The sequence below is a fragment of the Lissotriton helveticus genome, chromosome 6 (assembly GCF_964261635.1).
Source record: "Lissotriton helveticus chromosome 6, aLisHel1.1, whole genome shotgun sequence".
NCBI lineage: Eukaryota > Metazoa > Chordata > Amphibia > Caudata > Salamandridae > Lissotriton > Lissotriton helveticus.
Genome location: NC_136067.1, coordinates 1,622,469,672 through 1,622,493,456, shown reverse-complemented (window position 1 = coordinate 1,622,493,456; position 23,785 = coordinate 1,622,469,672). Strand labels below are relative to the sequence as shown.

At 41.4% G+C, this 23,785-nt stretch overlaps 1 long non-coding RNA gene across 1 annotated transcript; it reads left to right on the top strand.

Annotated features, from left to right (window-relative positions):
- Positions 1 to 813: 813 nt before the first annotated feature.
- LOC144761841 (uncharacterized) lies at positions 814 to 16,760 on the top strand. The gene is made up of 3 exons (XR_013595916.1): positions 814 to 856; positions 10,587 to 10,734; positions 16,404 to 16,760. It is a non-coding gene; the product is annotated as an uncharacterized LOC144761841 (long non-coding RNA).
- Positions 16,761 to 23,785: the final 7,025 nt, after the last annotated feature.

Here is a 23,785-nt window from a genome sequence, read left to right as displayed (position 1 = left end):
CCGGTTTTTCAATAGTGTTTCAGTGTGAGACACTATTTAAAACCGGGACATTTCTCCGTTTAACCCGGGCACTGCACAAAAACCGGGACATTTCTGTAATTTGGAGCAAACAGTCGGGACACCCGGGCACTGAAAACAGGGACCGTCCGGGGAAAACCAGGACGTCTGGTTACCCTAAGCTAGTGAGACGTGTCAAAGATAATATAGACTACTTATATGCCTACATGATGTCTGCCCATTTTATATGCAGCAAAGCAAGGAAAGTGCGAGACCCCTCTTCACAGCGGCACCATTTGTTTCTCCAGCAGTTTTGAACATCTAATGCTAGCCCCTGAACAATTTACAGGACTTTTTTTATGGGGTTTCTTTATATACTTAAATTGTGAGCACATGTGACAGAAACATGAGGTTATACAGCAGTGCACATCTTTCTCATGAGAAAAATGAAAAAAGACCTTGAAAAATATGGGAAACGGCCTCTACAACGAAGCCGTTTCCACGAAATCATTTACCACGCATGCACTACAACGCATGCGTGGTTACAACAAAAGGTTTTACCACGCATACCTTTACTACGAAATACGTAGTAAAGGCATGTGTGGTAAATGAAAAGAAAAACGAAGGGGGGTTTGGGGGGTCTCCCCCATAAAAAAAAAATAAAGCGCTGGGATAAAAAGGGGGGCTTGGGGGGTCTCCGCCCAAAAAAACAAAACTAACCTGAGGAGCCGAAGGTAAAGCCGAAGCCGAAGCTGAAGCAATCAACGTCGTTAGGGAGGAAACGGAAAGTAACTTCCGCTTCCTCTTAACGACTACGACGGACGTAACCAGAGAAGATGGAGGGAAGGCAAGTTAAAAGGTAAGGGGTATTTTAGTAAAATATATATATATATATTAAGGGATAAGGGTAAATATAAGGAGTGAGGCTGGGGGAATGTAAGGGGTGAGTTTTAACCTTTATCAAGAGTATGCCCTCACCATGCATACATTTACAACAAAAAACGGTGTAAATGTATGCGTGGTAAAGGAATATTCGAGGTAATGGTTAAGCGTGGAAAACGAATTCCGTTGTAACGCATGCGTGGTAAAGGCATGCGTTGCAACGGAATTCGTTGTAACGTCATACATTCGAAAAATATACATGAGCTAGTCATTTGTGAATCCCTGCTTAGCAGTGCCAAGCACAATAGTAAGGACGAAAATGTCAGAGTCGAGAAAGCAGTACAGAGTATGCGCAACATGGGCAACAAATATGGCAGTAAATCTATCAACATGGCATCAGCTACTATGGTGATTTCGAATCATTTTCGCGCAACTTATCATTCCATACGTTTGCAAAATCTGGTGAAATACATCAAATTGATGGACATAAATCTATTTACTTCATTATTCAGCTCATCATGATGGCAACCGTGTTATGTTATGTGGATGTGTACAATGAAGCTTATCACCTGTCAGGGTATCCAGGCGCCTTTCATCTTAAATTCAGAAAAACTCTTAGGGCTACCATTGTCTTCTGGAATAGTCAAAGGAAAAAAAGGGGCAGAACCTTTATTATTGTTAAGACAATGAATAGGGCACGTGCGAATTCATATAAAAATGTAAAGTAAAATCAGGGGAATATAAACAGCCTATGCAATTTAAAGAATCTTCATTCCTCACTCTCCAAAAACACATTCCAAAGAGGATCAGGTACTATCTCCATCTAAATCCAAACTAGTGTTTTGTTTTTACAACTCCTTCACACTGTCTCTAATATTATCTATTTGTTCACTGATGGTGAGGGTGGTGTTAAGTATATAGGAGCAACATTCTGCACCAACTGTGGCGCACACTCTACCCTTGGCAGCCACAACAAAATCCAGAGCCATTTAATTCTACCATACGACAGTCTTCTGGGACTCAATCTGTTTTGATATATCCTATAGGGAACTTGGTGACATTCACTAGCTCCTCCAATACCTTAGTAATGGCTTGAACTTCAGGGATGGTCGTTCCAATATCATGCATTGGGAATATGAGGGCAGAGAAACTGATAGCTTCTGAAATACCTTGGGGTACTCTTTTATGGTGAGGAAGCCTGTGTGATGCAAGGTAAGATTAACATACATGGAGTACCAGGTTCCTAACTAGTCCCTGGCCAGCTGGGCATAGGATTGGTTTGTACAGAGAAAGTAAGTTATGTATTGATTGTTGGGTTTACTACAATAAAACAGGACTACTGGTGGTACCCCACCCCTAATTCGGTTAGACAGGAATGGTGATGTCACACTCATTGTGTCCTACAAAAATGTTACAGTTTCAGGACTCAGAAGCCATGCCATTAACAGTGTCAGTAAAATGGATGGTAGCAGGCTGGATAGTCAGCTTGGGGAAATGTACGTTTCTATTATCCAGGGGTATCAGGGAAGTAACATAGTTGCACTGATTGGGACGGTATCCATGAAAGAACAAATGAAGCCAAGTTGCTACTTTGCCAAAGAGATAGGAACCATGGGCACACCCCTAAGGCATCGGTTGGCAAATGTGTGCAAAAGGGGAAAGTTTGAAGTCTAGTTGGCACCTTCCAAGAGGTGCCAATAATTGTTTTCACTGTACACAAGCAGTCTCTTATGTGGGCAACAGGCAGGGTGCAATACATTGTGTGGTGCCCAACACCTTTTATTTCAATGAAGTTCCACACCTTTGACCATAAAATAAGGCTTGCTGCAAACTTAGCTTGCCAGACTGACTGTGGGATCTGATAATGGGAAGTATTCCAACAACCTCAGATGGAGCTGGTAATGGTTAGAAGGAGAAGCTGCATCGAAAGAAGGCTGGGGTTGCAAACACGCAGAAACTCGAGTCCCTCCCTCCAGCCTTGCCTAACGCTTCACAATACCCGAGTATTCAGGGTGATAAGCACAAAGAAAATTCTGCTCTCTCCCTGGGGCTTTCACATTTCCTTCACTACAGAAGAAACAACGTGAGTTCCATCATCACTAGTAAGCTGTAATTGGATACCCAAAATGATATTACACTGCTGGGGAGTTTCTTGGGCACTGTAATAGCATTGGCATGGAAACGTGTATGCCTCAACCTAAGAATGTATGGGAAGATGTGTAAGCCTCAATTCAGCCAGAAAATATACACACAATTGCAGTAACATAAGATTAGGAGCAATATTTAGGCATCTAAATCTAGTCTAGCTGTAGGTGCATGAAGGGGCACCGAAGAGGTAAGCGGGTGGCACGAGTGGTCTTAATTCCTTATTCTAATGTTATGGGCTTGGCAGGTGGTAAATGAATGGCAAATGTTTTGTGTGGCTGAGGGAAATAAGGGCAAAAACCAATGGGTTGCTGATGCAAGAATCATACCATCCCTTCCAACATGAGCATGACCGTGCTACAACTTTGTGAGGTTGGAAGCAGATATTTTGGGACTAGCACTCTCCCTGTTCTATCAATCCTCATGCCCAGTGGGTTTCTTTTATAATTCCGTTTTTCATTTTCAGATTTCTATCCCATAAGAAAGACAAGTTTTTAAATGTAGGTACAGGAAATTCTTCAGTTCATATACTTTACATAGCCATTTCATGATTCGGAGACAAAGATGCTAACTTGGCTATCCTATTGGCAAAGGCATTACCTTGAGATACTTCCTCTAGAGAGGATTGGTGAGCAGGAAATTTAACAATGCCAATTTTACATGGCAACTTAAGAGCATCTAGCATTTCTTTCATGCCCTGTTCTTTAGAAGTGTTCCAGCAGAAGGAAGGAAACCCCTGTGAATCCATAACAGCCCAAAATTGTGGGTCACACCAAACACATACTTACAATTAGTAAATCCAACTGCAATTTTGCGTCAAGTCAAAATGCAAGTATGTGTGAGAACGACAAGTTCAGCCACCTAGGCAGAGACACCTGGGTAATTGCTATAAATCTATCTCCTCATACAGTGTACATACTGCCTATTCAGCAACAGATTTTCTAAAACATCATTCATCCACATAATAAACAAGTACACTGTTGCATATAGTGGCATCAGACAGATCAATATTGGGTTTACCACAATGTTCAGTAAAAAGTAAACAATCATAGTGGGCATAAGAGAAGCTGGATTCAGTTCTAGGCAACGAACTAGGGCAAAGAAAGGGCTTTAGAGAGACAGAAATGCAGAACTGAAGCTTGCTCCCGGTTGGATCTGTCTGAGTCAAGGGATGGCACTGTGCAACCTTGATGTTAGGGATATAGTTTACTATCACCGACTGGGAAACAGAGTAGGACAGATAAATATATTGAACCAGTGGAGAGAAAATGTAATCCTATATAGGATACAATCGTATCATTTTATGGCAAGGTGGGTGTCGTGCAGGAAAATACAAGTACGAATTGGTGTAAACAGAGAGAGACAATGCCTTTTTTGACAAAGGGCAGGCTCTGAGCCATGAATTATATTAAATAAGAGTCTGCCACTATTGACCTGGACATGACTTTAACATCAGGGAGTAAGTGTGTGAAATCATATAGATAGTGTTCTAGTTTTCCCTATATGATGAGATTCCATTGACCTATTTTCCACCGTATCCAGGCTGCAAGCATGGAACGCTGACTATGTTTGCCTGGGGTCCTGATGTGGGAAACAAAATTGTAATTTCTCTTTCAAAGCCTTATGCCTTTTTTATCCAACTCTATGAGCACATGTATTGTATCAACCTTGCTTTGGTCCTGAGTGACAGAAGTGAGTAACAAATCATCAACGTATTGAGCAAGAGACCCTTTAAATCCCTGAGGGAGACTTTACCACATACATGGCCTCTGCCGAATTGGAACGCAAAGAGATTTTGACTCTCTTTGTAAATGGGAACAGAGAAGATCACAGATCAACCAACTGTAAACCCTTTCACAGAGATGTGATTACATAATATGATGGTAACAGGATTGGGTACTACAGAGTTGGGCATTACAACTTTATTTATGGCCCACACAAAGTGATAACACTCTTTCATACCCGTCTTTTTTATAGGACAATAGAGGTGTTACATATTAGGCAATACAATGTATTGTTTAGTTTGCTCTGCGATGATGGGTTGAAATCTGGTTTTGGTGTCCGGAAGAAGAGGACAGTGTGGGATGCGACATGGGGTCAGCTGAAAGTACACAAAAAGCTTACTTTGAATGTTCAGACCATAAAGAAGAGGGCACTTGTTTTAATACTTCATCAAAATATTTCTTATCACACATTTTTATTTGTCCATCCCCATTGTCTCATTCCCACAAAACACCAAGTGCTTCATGTGTATTGATTTTATGCACAATGAGGTGCATTCCCTCACTGGTACAGTAAACTGTACAATTCAAATTGCTTAATAGATCTTGTCCTTGGAGGTTTTCAGGCGACGTTGTGCTCAACAAGAATGCTTGTTGATCAGTTATGGGTACTTAACAGATAAATAAAGGGTCAGTACTGTGATGGAGAACATTCATATTGTAAATGTCAACTTCATTAATGTCCATGCCCGGGTGAGGGAAAAAAAGAATGACATGTGAACACACATTCCTTTCAACACTGTGAATCATGGTGTTGGCCAACTCCTGCGCGGGTTAGGACCAATACTGACATACGGCCTGTGCAGGTGTATGTTCTTGTGGAGAGGTACCAGGGTTACAGAGACTGGTATCCAGTTCAAGTCTGAAAAATGATGTGTCACTCAGCGTTCCGAAAGTTATAGGCTGGACAACCAATAGGGTGCTGGCCATAACAAGGACAGATTGCACTCTATGTATACGCCAATTAGCAATAACTATAAAGGAGTAAGGGCAATGGCTCTGATTTGTGCACATTTTGAAAAGGAGGAAGAGGGGGCGTGGCTTGCACCCGACTGCAATGGCGGTTCCTCAGTGACGCTCCGGGGCGGCTGCCGGGAAAACAGAGTGAACGCTTTTGCTGACCTCACGGACAGCCTTGTATTTCAAGGACAAGCTGTGTGAGGATATGGAGCCGTGATTGCTGCCTTTCCAATGCCTTAAACCTGCAGGGCTCGGAACTTTCTGTCGACGATTCCCTGTGACGGAGATTATTGAGATTGCGGCCGCCATTTTGCAGCCCTAATGCCGCGGACGGAGTTGCATCTCCTAGCGGTATCTTAGAAGTGCATTTCCACCTAGCGGTATGCTCTCTCCTTCGAGCACCTCACAGTGACCTACCTACTCTCCTGCAGGTATTTTTAAACGGACAGCCTTCACTGCAAGCCTGTTTCGACATGGTTCTCTCACAATACAGTGACTTTCATTCTTCTGGCGCCATTTTGTGACTTTTTTTTTTCCTTCAGCCCTTCGCATGTATGGAGTTTTTGACTATTTAACCTCCATTTGGCACTACTATTTTCTACCAATGTTTTCATAGTTTCTTGCAAGGCACTACTGTATTGTTGCTTTATGGTATTTAAGCATTTTACATGCCTGGTTTTCTCTGGACACTCCTTTCATTGAAGCATAGCATTATTGGTGTATTTTTTCTTTCTCTTTTCTGATCATGCTCTATTTTGCTTCTCATTTATGACAGAATTCCTATTATTTTATGCTTTTTGGCCACAACTACATGCATTCTAATGCTATGGTATTTGAATTGTTAACTTATTGAGCCTTATTCTTACTACTGCATATGCTCTTTATGTCTGTTCCTCGTATTATTCTCTTCATATGAGCTTTCTTATTTTTTTTATTTTTATTTATATGCATATTGCCTCAAGATACTTGTCACATTTTACTGCTATAACGCCTGTTCCAGGCTTATGGGAAAATTGTCTAAAAGTTGCGGGAGGCGCAGCGGGTGCACAGTGAAGTGCACGGCCATTCCAGGACGCAGCGGGAGGACTCGGGAGGCGGCGGCCACACCCCCTTGCTACCGGGGAACCAAAAACAGACCTCGCGTCTCCCGCTTCGCGGGAGGCGCAGCGGGTGCACAGTGAAGTGCACGGCCATTCCAGGACGCAGCGGGAGGACTCGGGAGGCGGCGGCCACACCCCCTTGCTACTGGGGGAACCAAAAACAGACCTCGCGTCTCCCGCTTCACGGGAGGCGCAGCGGGTGCACAGTGAAGTGCACGGCCATTCCAGGACGCAGCGGGAGGACTCGGGAGGCGGCGCCCACACCCCCTTGCTACCGGGGGAACCAAAAACAGACCTCGCGTCTCCCGCTTCGCGGGAGGCGCAGCGGGTGCACAGTGAAGTGCACTGCCATTCCAGGACGCAGCGGGAGGACTTGGGAGGCGGCGGCCACACCCCCTTGCTACCGGGGGAACCAAAAACAGACCTCGCGACTCCCGCTTCGCGGGAGGCGCAGCGGGTGCACAGTGAAGTGCACGGCCATTCCAGGACGCAGCGGGAGTACTCGGGAGGCGGCGGCCACACCCCCTTGCTACCGGGGGAACCAAAAACAGACCTTGCGTCTCCCGCTTCGCGGGAGGCGCAGTGGGTGCACAGTGAAGTGCACGGCCATTCCAGGACGCAGCGGGAGGACTCGGGAGGCGGCGGCCACACCCCCTTGCAACCGGGGGAACCAAAAACAGACCTCGCGTCTCCCGCTTCGCGGGAGGCGCAGCGGGTGCACAGTGAAGTGCACGGCCATTCCAGGACGCAGCGGGAGGACTCGGAAGGTGGCGGCCACACCCCCTTGTTACCAGAGCCTATTTCAGTCAGCCCTCTTTCCAGGCCCCGCGGGACGCGCGCGAGGGCGGGCGCGGGGCTAAGCCCGGGCAAAGGGCGGGCCCTCTACGGCCCTCTTCGGACAGAGGAGGACGGGGACGGGCCACTCCTTTTGGTTGCTTGTTGAGGTAATTAACCGACTTGTATTTCATAATCACATGCCCAAGCCTAAAGCAGGGGAAATGCCCAATACAATCCCAGATGACATATTCGCACATTCTCCATCCAACTTCCCATGGCTGGATGATCTAAATAGTCTGTGCAAGGTTAAATATGTTCCGGCAGCATTTTCCCCCACGCAAAAATGCAGCAGCCCACGATTACCTACAAGGGAGCTGAAATCTCCTCCGGATACAAAATCTATACCTTCCAGGGTCACGCCTGCCAAAAGGAAGATCGAGGGGGACAAAGATAATGGGAGTCTTACTAAATCTCTAACGTCTGATAAACTTTCTGTAAGTCCAATTCCACCTTTAATTATTTCTCCTCCTTCTGTGCCACCTGTTGTTCATCTGGATGTTTTGACACCATCTCCCCATCAGGCCCTCCTGACCATGATCGAGCAATTGCTGAAATCTTTAATACATCCCTTGATGGATAAAATCAATACGATGGAGAATAAGCTCTCGAGGCTGGAGATCTCCATTGAATCTTTCCTGAAACCAGCAGCCCACGTAGTAACAACTGACTGCTCGTCAATAACCGCCCTCACAAATCTACCTATCCCGATTACTCCATATGTTGCGGCACCGATTCAATGCTCAACCACTACTCCTTTGTTGCCCATCAATTCCACAGGCCCCCAGAAAGCGACAACACCAAGCCACATCCCACCTAAACATGTGCGAACTACCCATATACATTTACCGCCAGAAGCGGCGCCTTTTGTAATAGTTCTATCGGGAGTCCCTGAACTAACAAAAGACAAAATTGAGAGACACAATGAACTTATGAATAACGTCAAGTTCTGGTTATCAAAAAACAGACCTCTGCCCTACCATCTTGATGGCCGTATAATAAGTGTCCGGAGGGTGGGATGGCTTGGACCGCTTAAAAAAGACATCTTGGGGGATTTGATCCTGGTACGATTTAGGAGCAGACACATTGTGCCATACTTGCAAACATGGCTACCTCAAAATGAAGATGGTGCTATCTCTATTTGGGATCTATATGATTTCTACCCTTATACGCCCTGTAGGTTTTCACCTAGTACCCGGGGCTTTGTTAACATCCCAGTGGGCAGAGGAACCCATTCAAGTAATGGCAGTAGTTTTTCACTGGCTCCTAACTGTCCCAAACCGTCGTCTTACAGTTCATTGTGCCGTAATTATTAAATCTCTTAGAATACTGTGACCTATAATGTTGCCTAAAGGTTGTGTACTGTGTTAACTGTGCAAATCTAAAGTTATTATGAGATTATATGATTTCTACCCTTATACGCCCTGTAGGTTTTCACCTAGTACCCGGGGTTTTGTTAACATCCCAGTGGGCAGAGGAACCCATTTAAGTTTAAGTAATTTAAGTAATGGCAGTAGTTTTTCACTGGCTCCTAACTGTCCCAAACCGTCGTCTTACGGTTCATTGTGCCGTAATTATTAAATCTCTTAGAATACTGTGACCTATAACGTTGCCTAAAGGTTGTGTACTGTGTTAACTGTGCAAATCTAAAGTTATTATGAGACTTATTTTAAAAATGTTTTTAGAATGTATTGTGTTATTTGTTTGTATGCTTTTATGATTTTAATTCTCAAAATCGAATAAAGCTTTGTGATGATGATGTCTAAAGTTTCTTCCTTGCCTCAACCTTCAATTCGCAGATTTTTGATACGTACAAGCTCTCGCTTTGATTGTCTCTCCATGGAGTCCTCAGATTCCTCTCCTAAGGGTGCTACAGCGCCTCCTACTACTTATAGTTCTGTTGTCACCAAAGCTTCTACAAAAAGGTTGAAAAAAGACCCCCCTTCCCCGCCTAAACAGTCGTCCTCTGTTACAATGGACTTATTACTTGATGAGACTGAAGCGCTGAAACCATTCATTGAGGAAACTAAATCTACACTTCAGATGCTTTCAGATAAATGGTCTATCATAGATCAACGTGTTACTGTGTTGGAACGAAATGTTGAATCCATCTCTTCTTCCACATCCAAAGTGGAGTCTATTTCTTCACAAGTATCTGTACTCCACAAACAGATTGAACATTTAGAAAATAGAAATCGAAGGAACAATCTTCGTATTTATGGACTTCCTGAAGGAACGGAGGGGTCGGACCCACCTGCCTTCTTTAAAACATTTCTTCCGACGCTTCTTAAGTTACCTGAGGGCACTACTTTAAATATCCAGAGAGCGCATCGCCTAGGACCTCCATCACGTGCAACATCGTCCTCTTCATTCACAAACAAACCAAGAGGGGTAATCTTGTATTTCCTTGAATATACTGACTTATTGATGGTCCTTTCAGCTGCCAGAGCGATGAATCGCATAATGTGGTCAGGAAAACCTCTATTTTTTTCTCAGGATTACGCTAAAGCGGCTGCAGATCGACGCAAAGAATTCTTATCTTTGAGACCGCAACTACGCTCAATCAATGCAAAATATGGCCTTTTTCATCCATGCTTATTCAAGGTGACTGTCAACAACAGAATCACAACATATGAAGATCCACTCAAATTAAAGAGTTTTCTCTACTCCTTTCAGGCTGATACCATGGAGACTGCCTCATCGGTGAACTCTCTTTAAGCAATAGACCCTATGCAGTGAACGTTATTTTTTCATGTTGTTCTGCTCTACTGACAAAGCTTTTCCTCTATTTGTTTTATATTACGAGGTTATTATGTTGAGGTTCATTATTTTATATCATTGATCTTCATTATCGAGGTTACTTAACTCCCATTTTTTATCTCCACAGGTTGTATTTTGTGCTCCCTTTTTCCCTCCATCTTTGAAGTTTGTTCGTTCATTCCGTTCTCCCTCCTGCCTTTCCCTGTGGGTCCTGGACGTGTCATTGTTCAGTGTGGCCTTCCATTTCTCCACTCCCCGTATATTATGGATTTTATGTAAGTTCCTTTTTTCATCTTTCTACACGCTTTTTACTACTAGCTTCTACCTTCTTTTCTTCTCCTTTTTTTTAACCTGCTGTATCTGCCCATTCACCCATCTCTTTTTGCTTTTTCACTTCTTATCATGGCGCATCTTTTCATCTATCCTTTTTTTTCTTGTTCTTCTTTCTTCATTTCTTCTTCTTGTTTCATATTCAGTTGGTCGGATACTCATTGTAATCTATTTGTTTTGAACTGTTTTACTCATTGGAATCTATTATTATGTTGTAACTTTTTCCTATGCCCTTAAAAGTTATTTCATGGAATGTCAGAGGTTTACATTCACCCATTAAACGCCAAAGAGTTTTGACGCACCTAGCTAAATTGGACGCAGACATTGCATGCATACAAGAAACTCATTTAACAGATGAGGAATCCGCAAAACTGAAGAGAGGATGGGTGGGAGACGTTTTGTTGTCTCCAGGTGACGGTAAACGTAATGGAGTCGCTATTCTTTTTCGGAAGTCCCTGACTGTTAAACTCCTCTCACATAGTCATGATCAATTGGGAAGATGGGTATTTGTTAATTTTTTTGTTAGACAATGTCACAGTCTCCCTATTGAATATCTATGCTCCTACAGTTGGTGACCCTTCTTTTTGGACCACTCTCTCTCAACAAATTACACAATGTTATGATGCTAATTTTATTCTTGCAGGTGATTGTAATGACGTCTTTGACCCCTTTTTAGATCGCAACTCATTGACTCCGTTTACCCCTCACAGATCTTATAAGTCATTTGTACACACCATAAAACAACACAAATTTATTGATGCATGGAGACTTTGCAATCCTATGTTACGGGAATTTTCCTTTTACTCACCCACACATCACACTCAGTCTCTCATAGATTATATTTTTGTTTCTCATAATATTTCCCAGTCATTAGTCCGGTCGGATATTGGTTCCATTTTGACTTCAGATCATGCTCCTGTTACCATTACCCTTGATGTTCTACATAAACCTACTTGCCCTCGTGAATGGCGTTTTAATAATGCTCTTCTTCTGGATCCTGTTTTTTCTTCTTCCTTCACTTCCTTTTTCACAGAATACTTCACTCTTAATCAAACAGATGAGTTATCCTATCATACAATCTGGGATGCTTTTAATGCCTCAGCTAGAGACTTTATTATTCGTTATGTCTCCAATAAGCGTAAAATAGCGCGCCAAAAAAATAATGACCTTCTTACTAAGATTAAACAATTAGAACACTCCTTTTATTCCTCCAAATCAAAAGATTGCTTATCAGAAGACCTAAAAATCAAATTTCAATTTAATCAAGACACCACTAATAATGCATCTAACTATCTCTTAAAATCGAGTGCCAAATTCTATGGCGGCCAAAACAAAGCTGGAAAGTTGCTGGCTACCTATAAACCAAACAGAATAAACTTAATATAGATTCTATCTATGGCTCCGATAACTCATTAAAATTCATAGATGAAGATATCTTGAATGAATTTCTCCACTTCTATAAAACACTTTACACTTCTGAAACCTTATCATCTGATCATTCTATCTCTCAATTCCTCTCTAATATTCGTCTCCCATTTGATTCTCGTCCAGATATGTCTTCCTTGGAAATGGATATTACAGAGAAAGAACTCCACGCTGCTCTTAAAATTCTTAAAAAGGATAAAGCTCCAGGCCCAGATGGTTTTATGGTCGAATTTTATACTCATTTTGCCTCTTTATTACTCCCCAAATTACACACCCTTATTCTTTCTTTTCCTTTTCCGCTGCCCTTATTTGTCTGATCCCTAAGGAAGGTAAGGACTCTCAACATTGCAAAAATTACAGACCCATTACTCTGGTTAACGTGGACTATAAAATCTTTTCCAAGGCTCTGGCGCTGCGCTTGGAGGCTCAATTACCAGAGTTGCTAGGCTCTGAACAATCTGGCTTTGTTAAGGGACGGCTTATCACAGATAATACCCGTCAATTTTTTTATATACTCTCCAAAACTTCCCACCTATCTCAACCTCTCGCTGCCATTGCTTTGGATGCGGAAAAGGCATTCAATAGAGTTGAATGGCCTTATCTCTTTAATGCACTTAGATGGTTTGGCTTTGGACCCAAAATTCTTTCTCTGATTTCTATTCTGTATTCTAATCCAACGGCTGCTGTCACTGCCAATGGGAGCATCTCCTCCTATTTCACTCTTGCAAGAGGAGTTAGACAGGGATGTCCTCTTTCTCCGTTCCTTTTTAACATCGCTCTGCAGCCTTTCTTACTTAGGATTCGTCAAAACACGGACATCCATGGCTTTACTTTTCAAGATTCCACAATTAAAATGGCAGCATATGCTGATGATGTTCTTTTATTTTTATCAAATCCTCAAGCCTCCTTACCAGCTTTTTTAATTGAGGTTGACTCCTTTGCATCGGTATCCGGCTACAAATTAAATAAAGATAAGTGTGAGATACTACCTTTGACGAAGTATACGTTTAGTGCTGATTTTACTATATCCGGTTTTTCTTGGAGTCCCCAGTCCATTAAATATTTAGGTTTACATTTTTCCCCTTCTATTCAGGGGACAGTATCACGATGTATGGACAAATGTATTGATCGGTTATCTTCCTTGACGGCAAAATGGCACCCTTTGTATTTGTCTTGGTGGGGTCGCTTAGATACAATCAAAATGATGCTCTCTCCCATTGCTCTATACACGCTCTAAAATATCCCAGTACCAATTCCCCTTAAGTATTTTAAAAAAATGAATTCTATCTTCTCTACTTTTCTTTGGGGTAACAAGAAATCACGTATGTCTCTTCGCAAACTAATCTGTCCTAAATTGTAAGGTGGGACTAACTTCCCATATTTCCCTTTCTATCATAAATCTTTTCTATTAGTCCAATCTTCTCGCTGGCTTATAGATTCATCTACCAATTGTCCTCTCTGGACAAAACTCGAACGTTCTTTTCTTTCCCCCTTTTCTTTCCACGAGTATTTATCCTTTACACGTAAGCCTCAATATGTTTCTACTCCTATTCTTAAATATACATCAAAAATTATTCCTGCACCTTCCCTCATGTCTTTTTATGAATCTCCTATTTGGCATAATACACACATTTTAATTAATAATAAATCCTTTTTCTGGAAATCTTGGTATTCCCGGGGAATTATATGGGTTCATCAATTATATTGTAATAATCTACTTATGTCCTTTGCACAGGCGAGCGTTGTTTTAGGTCTTCCCTCTTCATTCCGCATCAAATACTCCACTTTAATACAGGCTATTCAATCTGCCCACCTGCAATATGGAGTATCCCTTCCAGACACACTTCCTGCTCTTCCGCATGTAGATACTCTACTTACTCTAATACTTCGTGGTTCTAAAGCTTCTCTTATTTACAAGTGTTTACACTCCCCATCCCTCCCACGAGACAAAACTAAAATAGAATTATCTTGGGAAAAGGATCTAGATATCTCTTGGGCTACGGATTTTTGGAGTAAAATATGGCTTAAAATTAGGAAATCCTCTAGAGCTGCTAATACTACGCAAACTCTCTTCTTTATCTATAATAGACTCCTACTTACTCCTTCCACTCTGCATACATATTGTCCCACCACTTCGCATACTTGTTGGTCTTGCTCAACACCAAATGCAGATCTACTTCACCTGTTGTTCACATGTAAATTTGTTCGTCATTTTTGGGACCAGGTTTAGACGCAAATTAATTCAATTTTTCACTCCAAACATTCCTTTTCTATTCTACATATCTTCCTAGGTAATTTGTCACCTATTTGGGAACATACTCACATGAATGTCAAGGTTATCTATTTATTGTTGGCAGTGGCCTTCCAACAAATAACCAAAAATTGGAAAGATTTCACCAAGCTTTCGTATCAAGCTTGGTGGTATGCTATTTGCTACAATCATAGACTGGACACTACTTTTGTATATCCACAAAATTTAGCACCCAAACGACTAGATTTATGGGAACCGGTTATACTTTTCATCCACACCTATACAACAAGAAGTACCTAAACCTCCATGACTTCCTTTTTTATTTTTTTATAATTCTATTTATATTTTTAATGCATTACAATGTTTTCTCTGCTTTGTAACGATCTCTTTCTCATTTTTTTATGTTTTATGATAAAATTGATGTCATTCCTTTAGTCATTATTGGAATACTATTTTACTCATTCCTATGCTTTCCAATCTAACTGATGTATTACATATGTTCTCATTATTTTTCTTGTTTTTTTACTATTGTATACCAATGTGTTATTCAATCTTAATAAACATCTTTCTGAACTGAAAAGGAGGAAGATTAATATTAGAAAGTATTAGGCTCTGATTAAAATGCAAATGCTTAAAATGAGTAACAAAAGTATGTGTTTGGATTTTGACAATTGCTTTGTGACCATTTGGTAGTAAACGTTTGTTGGCAATTCAGTTAAAGGAAAGAACGGTTAAATACAAGAAGCCAACTTCCCTACTAAATATGTTTTCTTTTTCTCTTTATTTGTCAGTTTGAATTATTTAAATTAATTGATAACATATAAAAATTCATAAAACATAGTAAAACATTACAATGCAAATTGACAAGCATAGACTAAACACGTTGTATAAAAAGAATAACATATCAGGCTTTAAAAGCAAATTTAGAAGCTGATAAACATCACTTGGTCAAATAGTGATCAGTTCAAGATTAGTGCTTGTGCTAAGGAGAAAGTGCAATTTGCTACGAAATGAGCATGCTCCGAAAGCAAACATATTTTAGGATAATAACTCCTTAAGGTTTTAAAGACATGTAGTAACTAGTAAACAGTATTCAAACAAAGGGTGGTCAGTACAAGGTTAATACATGTGCAAGGGCAAAACAATATGCATGTTCCTAATCAATGTTTAAGTAATTTTGATTGTTTATACCAAGCTGATTGAAGGAATTCAATCACAGTGAGCACTACCTTGGGGTGTGGCTCTGTTTTACAAATCCTTGCTGCTTTCCAGTAATATCTAAGTCCCAGAGATAGGCAGAGAGGTCTAATACATTTTAATCGCTCCAGCCTATATCGGGGTAGAAAAACAAAAAAAATGCTCAACACCTTCGCTGTTAAGAGTACATGAAGGGTATTTGTCATGACCTGTCTTTGGGTGAGACCAATGTTTTGTGAAAGATGCTAATGGAAGAGTACCCAATATAACTTGTATATACAATTTCCTAAGAAGCTGGGTTTGCAGATAATCTAAAAACTCCTCAAAGAACACTTAAAATTAAAAAAAGATGCAGTTAAGCTGCACATGGAGGATAAGCTCACACTTTTGAGTTGGGCTCGGGACCAAAAGTTCAAACTTGTTTCGCCATTATTATTTTCTCTATGTGAAAACATAATTCCAACTGCTTCCTCAGTAAATTGTCCACCGACTCTCCTAAACGAAAACAACCTTCCAAACACTTGACCTTTCCAAAAGAATATGTGCATTCACCCTCTCTCAGGGGGACACTTTACTGATGATGCGGGTGCAATTATGTTTTCACATAGAGAAAATGATAATGGCGAAATACGTTTGATAGTGATACATTGAATACAGATTCTGGCAGATGAGTTACAAACACGTTATGTACATTATTATGTTAAATACACATCAGATTGATGCTTGTTTTTAACTTTACAGCTACTCCTGAGGAAGAGCGTTTTAGCCGGAAATGCATTGTGTCATTTTAAATGGAGCTGCCTGGGGCTACATAATCCCACGTGCTACGTAAAAGGCCTGGATAGGCATTTCCCTAGTATTTGAAAAAGATGGGCTATATGAAAGCTTTTGAAAAAAACTGAAGAAAGATATGATGAATTGGACGGACTAACTATGGTTAACAAAGCTTGCAATAAATGAAACATTGAAGAGTAATGGATTCTTCTACAGTTTGTCTGCTGTGCGACGTGTGTTTTTGAGCTGAGTGCATGCTCCATGTGCCAAACACGCAAGTCGGCATGCAACAATTTTGCCTGAGCGCAAACATTAAAACATGGATTCAAGTTGTAAATTGGAATGCATTCTATCATTCTTTTGAAAATTTACATACAAAATACCCTTTTCCAAAGTCACTGCCTTCCACTTGATTAATTGGAAAAAGAAGGCCTGGTCGATTGTGCTTACTTTGTATCTCAAGCTCACTTGAAATTGGCTTAAGATACGATGTTTCGACAGCCACTCATTAAGATTATCTAAGATTTGTTTGCAACATTTGTTTTTGCAGTTTTGCAGGTTATCAATAAGACTGATTCGGCAATAATTACCTGGAACATTACGTGACCCTTTTTTTAAAAATAGGGACAATCTCTGTACCCATCCTTGATTCTGGGACTGGGCCTCCCTGCAGAATTGCATTACATAAAGTATTAATGTATGGTACCCATACATTGAAGTTAGAATAGTAGAGCTCAGTTGGAATTATATCCAAGCCAGGAGCCTTCCCTAACCTGTGGGCTTCAAGGGCTGCTATGCTGTCAGCCACAGAGATGGTAAAATTGCTGTCAATGGGGTTAGTGTTTTGGGGATCAGGCAGACCAGTAGTGAGGATGTTCAGAGGATGAAGGGGCTCTGGAGGACAGAAAAAATGGGGCACCCACTCGGTAGTTAAAATATGTGTTGTTAGTATGTCATGCCCCATTGATGCTGCTGTTGTGTGTAACTAGATGCCAAAACATTTCTGAAACATTATTTTTGGCTGCATAAAGCAGCTTCTTCATAATTGCTAGCTCCCATGACTTTTTCACTGCCTGTGTAGCCTAGCCTATTCTGAGATTTTGGGCTAGATTTAGGTAAATCATTTTTACCGATTCTAAAATACCAAATTTTACCGATTCGGTATTTTAGAATCGGTAAATCTGATGTAGGTACATTTTCTGTATTTTTTACCGAATCGGTATGATTCAGTGATTACTGATTCGGTATTTACTGATTCGGTAATTGCCATTCATTCCTATAGGCCTGGAGGCCCATAGGAATGAATGTCAATTACCGAATCGGTAAATACCGATTCGGTAAATACCGAATAATTCAAGGGTGGCAGGGTGTCACTTTGACACCCTGTTGCACCCCTGATTAGGGCTTGTGTGCCTTGTGGCACACATACATGCCCATGGCACAGGTGTACATGCACAGATTTGCATATACACAGATATTCGTTATTTACCACCAACTAATAGTTGGTGGTAAATAATGAATCCTTAAAGCCCTGTGGCACTGTTTACAGTGCCACCTACATCTCAGAATACAGAATCGGTAATTTTACCGAATCGGTAAATTTATCGATTTGGTAAAATTACCGAATCTGTATTTTTGGCTGTTACCGACCGGTATTTGGATACCTACATCTGGCCCCTGGTCTTTTTTATTTCCGCTCTGTCACCTGATCTAATGGCTTCTGGAAGCTTGATTTTCTAGCGAGGCTGGTTAGATTAAGCCACTGTTGAGATTTTTTGTGCAATACTATCCCAGCTCTCAATCCCATAAACAGCCACCTTGAATAATACCCCAATGATCTCAAGAATGGCATATGGGGAATACTTGAGTGTCCTAAAAAGGTCAAGTGCCGGGACAGATCCTGCTAAGATATACTTTATCACGTTGTTGGACTCTATAACAGCCCCTTTGACATTTTTCATGTTATTTGTCAAGACTAAAGCATTTCTACCCTGGTATGGCCCTATGCTTAAATTGTTAATCAATTAGCCATTCAGCAGGATAAATATGGGGTTGTCCTTGCTCTCATCCTGAGGCGCCACATAGAAATTTGCCAACTCTTTCCATAGTCCCAAGTTCACAAATAGATAGTCGAAGTGATTCCTACAGGCCCCCTTTCAAAAGTAGGCACAGGTTTGCTGTCTGAAGGTAGACGTCTGTTACAAGATCCAAGGCCATGTGATAGCGAAATGTTTATGATTTGAAGAGAAAGCTTTGGGAGAACCTAGACCGGGAAAGCATTAACCTCCGGTATACCCAAATAATTATCCTCATATCTAGCTGCTTCTCTGGCTGTTCAAACTGGACATTGAAGTCACCATACATTACAATTGTGCAGTCTTTGGAGTGTGACTTTAAGAAGTGTTCTAGGTGTCTTAGGGCCTGTTTCACAATGGTAAACTTACGCTTTTGTGTATGTTTTCAGTTGTTTGCAATTCACAAAAGGATTTATGAGTGCCGAGTCTCTGCACATAAGAAGATAGGCTTTTTATGCTCAGAGACTCAGCACTCGTAAAGACACTACTCGTAAATTCCATTGTGAATAGCAAACGATCGTAAACTTACACAAAAGTATATGTTTACCTTTGTGAATCTGGCCCTTAGGATTTGGAATTCTACAGAGTTGTTCAATGATCTGTTATAAAGGTTTTGCAGCAGAACGGTTTTGCCATTGCATAGGGTAAGTTTGTGCTCTGGAGGGATATTTAATCCAAGTTCATAAGCCTCCTGCTGCCTTGCCTGCCGGGGATTTTCTAGTTGTGGTATGGAAGCTTCAGATATCCAAGTCTCTTGGAAAAACAAAAGTGAAACATATCAATATGCAGGCTCCAGTAAATAATTGATACTTTTGATCTGAGTCCTGCAGAATTCCACAAGACAATCTTAATGTTCTTTGTGCAGGGTGCATCTAGTGAATTTACAGCTTCTGGAGTAGAAGTTTGAGGCAATGGCTTGTAATCAGGGCCTTAAGTGGCATGGGATGCGCTATGGAGGGAGAACTTTTCTGAGTCTGGAGAATAGTTACTAGGCACAAGACTTGTGAGTTCCCAGTCTGAATTCTCAGGTGATCGCAGAGCATCTTCGTTATATATAGGAGGAGGGGGGGCTAAGGGCTTAAGGGCTAGCACATGTTATTTGCATGCTGTGTATCCTTTATTCAAAAGTGACTGGATAGCTGATCAGTAGGATTAGAAATACAGATTCCTCCCACTCAGTGGGTGGGCTCTTTGGGCATTAGATCTTCTTTGCCGAAAAGACTGGGAGGGAAGAATTCAATTGAGTCTCAGAACCGGTTGGCAGATCAAAACTGAGAACTAAAGAAAATAGTCCCCTTTCCAGGTCAGCATTAGCCATGGTGATTTTAATGCAGTCCCAATTACTGCTCGGGCATGTTATGGCGTTTAAAGCCCCCTATATCATCAAGGATTATGGAATAGCAAGGCCAAACACTTCTGATCCAGTGCATCACTTTATTTATCAGGGACTCTGAGTCCTCCTGTATCTGTTGGTTCAGCCCTAGTTTGGGTACTTTGATCATATATTTCTCTTTCCTTAGGGGCACAAGAGCAGCAGACTGGCTTACATAATTGCAAATCACAGGGGTTATCAGATGTGCTAAATTCATAGAGCTTTACCTTGGGAGCATGGGGAGTTTCTGTTGCCGGGGCAGAGCAATATGAAGCTATTTGATTATTCCTGGCTTCCCTGAGTAACACACCTATATGTGCACCCGCCCTATGAAAATCGTAGGGTCTCATAGGTGCCTGGGTCTTGTACGGGGCAATCAGAGATCTTAAAGGGGCGGGAAGGAGAGGAAGGGGACCAAGATAGGAGTATGCACAAGTGCCGGAGTTAGGAGGTGCAGCAGGCAGAGATGTAAGACTCTCCAAATGGTGCAGTGCCTGTCGAATTATCTGCGGGTCCCTTGTTGGTTGTGTGAAATTATACAAAGTGAGAAACACACCTCTTGTCCACTTTAAATTCAAAAGGAGTACAGGGAGTCAGAGGTAAAATATTGGTTTATTCAAGCTTAAGCGGATGCAAGACCAACAAGAAAAAGATCTTCTGTTAAGGTAATGAACAACCACAAAGAATTCTCCTTCCACAAGACCCATTATAGGATAACGGTAGAGGAATAATAGGTACCTTCCTTTTAACTGAAGATGGCAGGAAACCAAATATCCAACAATCTGTAGCATTATCTCCAAGATGGGTCTTATGTAAAACCTGAATGTATTATTCGCATATTGCAAGTGGTGTGTCCACTTATGAGGGTCAAGGGTTATGTACTAATGCTCTGGTATTGCTGTTCTGACTGATGTCACTGTTTTAGAGACTGGTGGTTTTCTTCTAACCACCAGAACAACCTTAGCATTCCTGATATTATTATTGTCAAAAGACACCGAAGCACAATCATTTTCAGTTTCTTGGTCCGAAATTGTTGTATATCAGACACTAGAGTCTTTTCCTCCTGTCACAAATCAGAAGGTGATTTCCCAAACTGTCTCAGTTTAATACTCCTAGTCTTACCCATAGTGTATTATTTGTGTGTGATGTACAAACAAATACCGGTTCTTAATGAGTGATGCTTCTCCTAATATTTTGTCTTAATGCTCAGACCATTCTCCTTTTTTTTCTTTTACAAAAAGGAAACAAATCAAAAACACCTAACAGCCAAAGGCAAAGTAACGTGGCTAAGCCCTCCTAAAAAAAACCTCATCTATTCTATCAAAGAACATCAAGAGTTCCCAGTGACATTTACTTCAAAGACTCAATGGCAAGCTTATGCACAGGTCCAGACGTTGGTAGTCGTGACCACCGGCATGGGTTGCTATCTCTCCCGAGATAGTTTTTTCATTCAAAGTCTATAGTTTTTGACAGTCCAAGGTCTCAAATTATACCTAGGCGAATCACAATTCGGATGCTCAAATAGAGGTATAGTTATCAATTTGGGCTTAACAGAAGTGAAGCTGACCTGTGGATGCGCTACTTCTCCTTCTTCAATCAGCTCACTTTCATTAAAAGATACTTGCTGTGGAGGAATTCCTCGCTTTACACATTGATCATAGAACAAAGGCAATGGAGCTTTCTTAACATGGTGGGCATGCAGCCAATGTTTGTGTCCCATGCACTTTACAGCATTCTGAGTGGCAAGTAGCACTTGAACCGGTTCTTTCCAGTGTGGCTCAAGACTGGATTTCCTCTGAAAGTGATGGGTGAAGACCAAGTCTCCAGGCTTCAGATTATGTCGGAACCTTCAAGACAAGGAGGGAGACTGGTCTTCACCTGTGAATAAATCAAACGCAATTCTTTAGTCTATTGGTCACAATAATCAACAAGCAGAGGTTATTCAATTTCACACAATTTCCTAGGTCTAGGTACACCCCACACATTTGCAGGCCTCCCCATAACTACCTGGAATATGGATAACCCCATGTTTGAGTGTTCAGTATTGCGCATTGAAAACAAAGCTATGGGCAAAGCATCAGGCCATTTTAAGTTTTTTTCAGCACATATCGTTTCCAGTTTTCCTTTCAAGATACCATTGTATCTTTCCACTAGGCCTGCAGCATGTGGATGGTGGGCAGCATGAAACTTTTGCCTTATCTTCAAGCCTTTGCAGACCGGGTCCATCATTTGGCCAATGAAGTGTGACCCATTGTTCCTCCTGAGCACTTTGGGCAAACCAAATCTTGAGAAGTACTCCTTCAGGAGTATTTTTGCAGTACTTAGGGCTGTGTTATCTTGTACAGGGTAAGCCTCCACCCACCTACTAAAGGTACAAACCACCACTAAGACACACTTAAGCTTGCCCACTCATTCCATTTCAATGAAATCCATTTGCAGGGCTTCAAAGGGCAAATCTGGAGGTGCAAAATGGCCTGTCGGGACTGGGGACTGTGGATTATAAATAGCTCATATCATACATCTTTTGACATGGGACTCTGCCACCCTGGGAATCAGTTTGTTGAACCATACTTGGTCTAATGTTTCCACTATTTCTTTGGCACCAATTTGAGCCGGGCTATGTGCCATAGTAACAATAGCGTTAACATAACAAAAAGGAAGCATCCATCTTTTTTTCTCTGACAGATTTATACAACATCCGGTATCATCTAATCTACCATACATCTGCCATGTCTCTTTCTCTTCCATGGTAGCTTCCTGTTGTATCTCTCTAACACATTCTAAGGTATTGTTAAACATTGGTACTTCAGGGACCCTTCTAGCTGGTTCTGTAACATACATTAAACTATATTCAGATCTGGCTGTTTGCTTGGCTGTTTCATCTGCAAAAGCATTTCCCTGACCTACCTCATCAATAGATTTTTATGGGCACTGCATTTAACAATGGCAACTTTTTGGGTAACATCAGAGCATCCAATAATTTTACTATTAACACCCCATGCTTTATCTTACTTCCACGTGAGGTCAAAAAGCCTCTATCTTTCCATACTTGCCCAAATGATTGGGCAACAGCAAAGGCATACTGGTTATCAGTATAAATGTTTACAATCAGATCTTTACTCAATTCACATGCCTGTGTAAGGGCAATTACTTCTGCTTCTTGTGCTGACATTTGCGGTATTTTACAAGACTCCACCACTGTTTTCAAAGTGGTGTTGGCATATGCAGCAGTGTTTGTACCATCTGGTAATTTACAACATGAACCATCCACAAATAACTTTCCCTGTGGGTCAGATATGGGAGTATCTGTTAGATCTACCCGTCCCTTGGTCCAGGGGCGTAAGAAGGGGGGTGCGGTGGGTGCGGGCCGCCCCGGGTGTCATCACTGAGAGGGTGACAAAATGGCAAAAAAATGCATTTTAAACACATATTTTTGTCTTTTTGTCACCCCCTCAGTGATGACACTTGTCCCCCCCTACTTGACAAAATGGCAAAAATGTGTTTTTTTTGCCCCCAGGGAGGCACCGCAGTCTTGTGCCCTAACAAAGACTCCACCTCATCTATTAGGTTGTTTATATCAGATACCATCCTATTTTCGGCATAGTGAATCGCTTTTCTCTTGAACCTCTTTTCCCCCATGGGGACTCAGAGCAGCTTTCCTCTTCCCAATTGTGAGAATAGTTCAGAGTCAATATTCACGTTGTATAATTGTAGCAGTGTTAGAAATTGGTTCTGTGTCCCACGGTACTACCTTAGCTCATGTTGCATCAATTTGAATTGTTCAAGCAATATAGGAAAATTTAGCCCCAGAATTACCTTGTTCCATATGGAGTTCCTAAAGCAAGCAGCAAAGTTTTATAAAGGACCAAGAGGGGTGGCCCAGCTCGGCCTTCTTCAGGTGA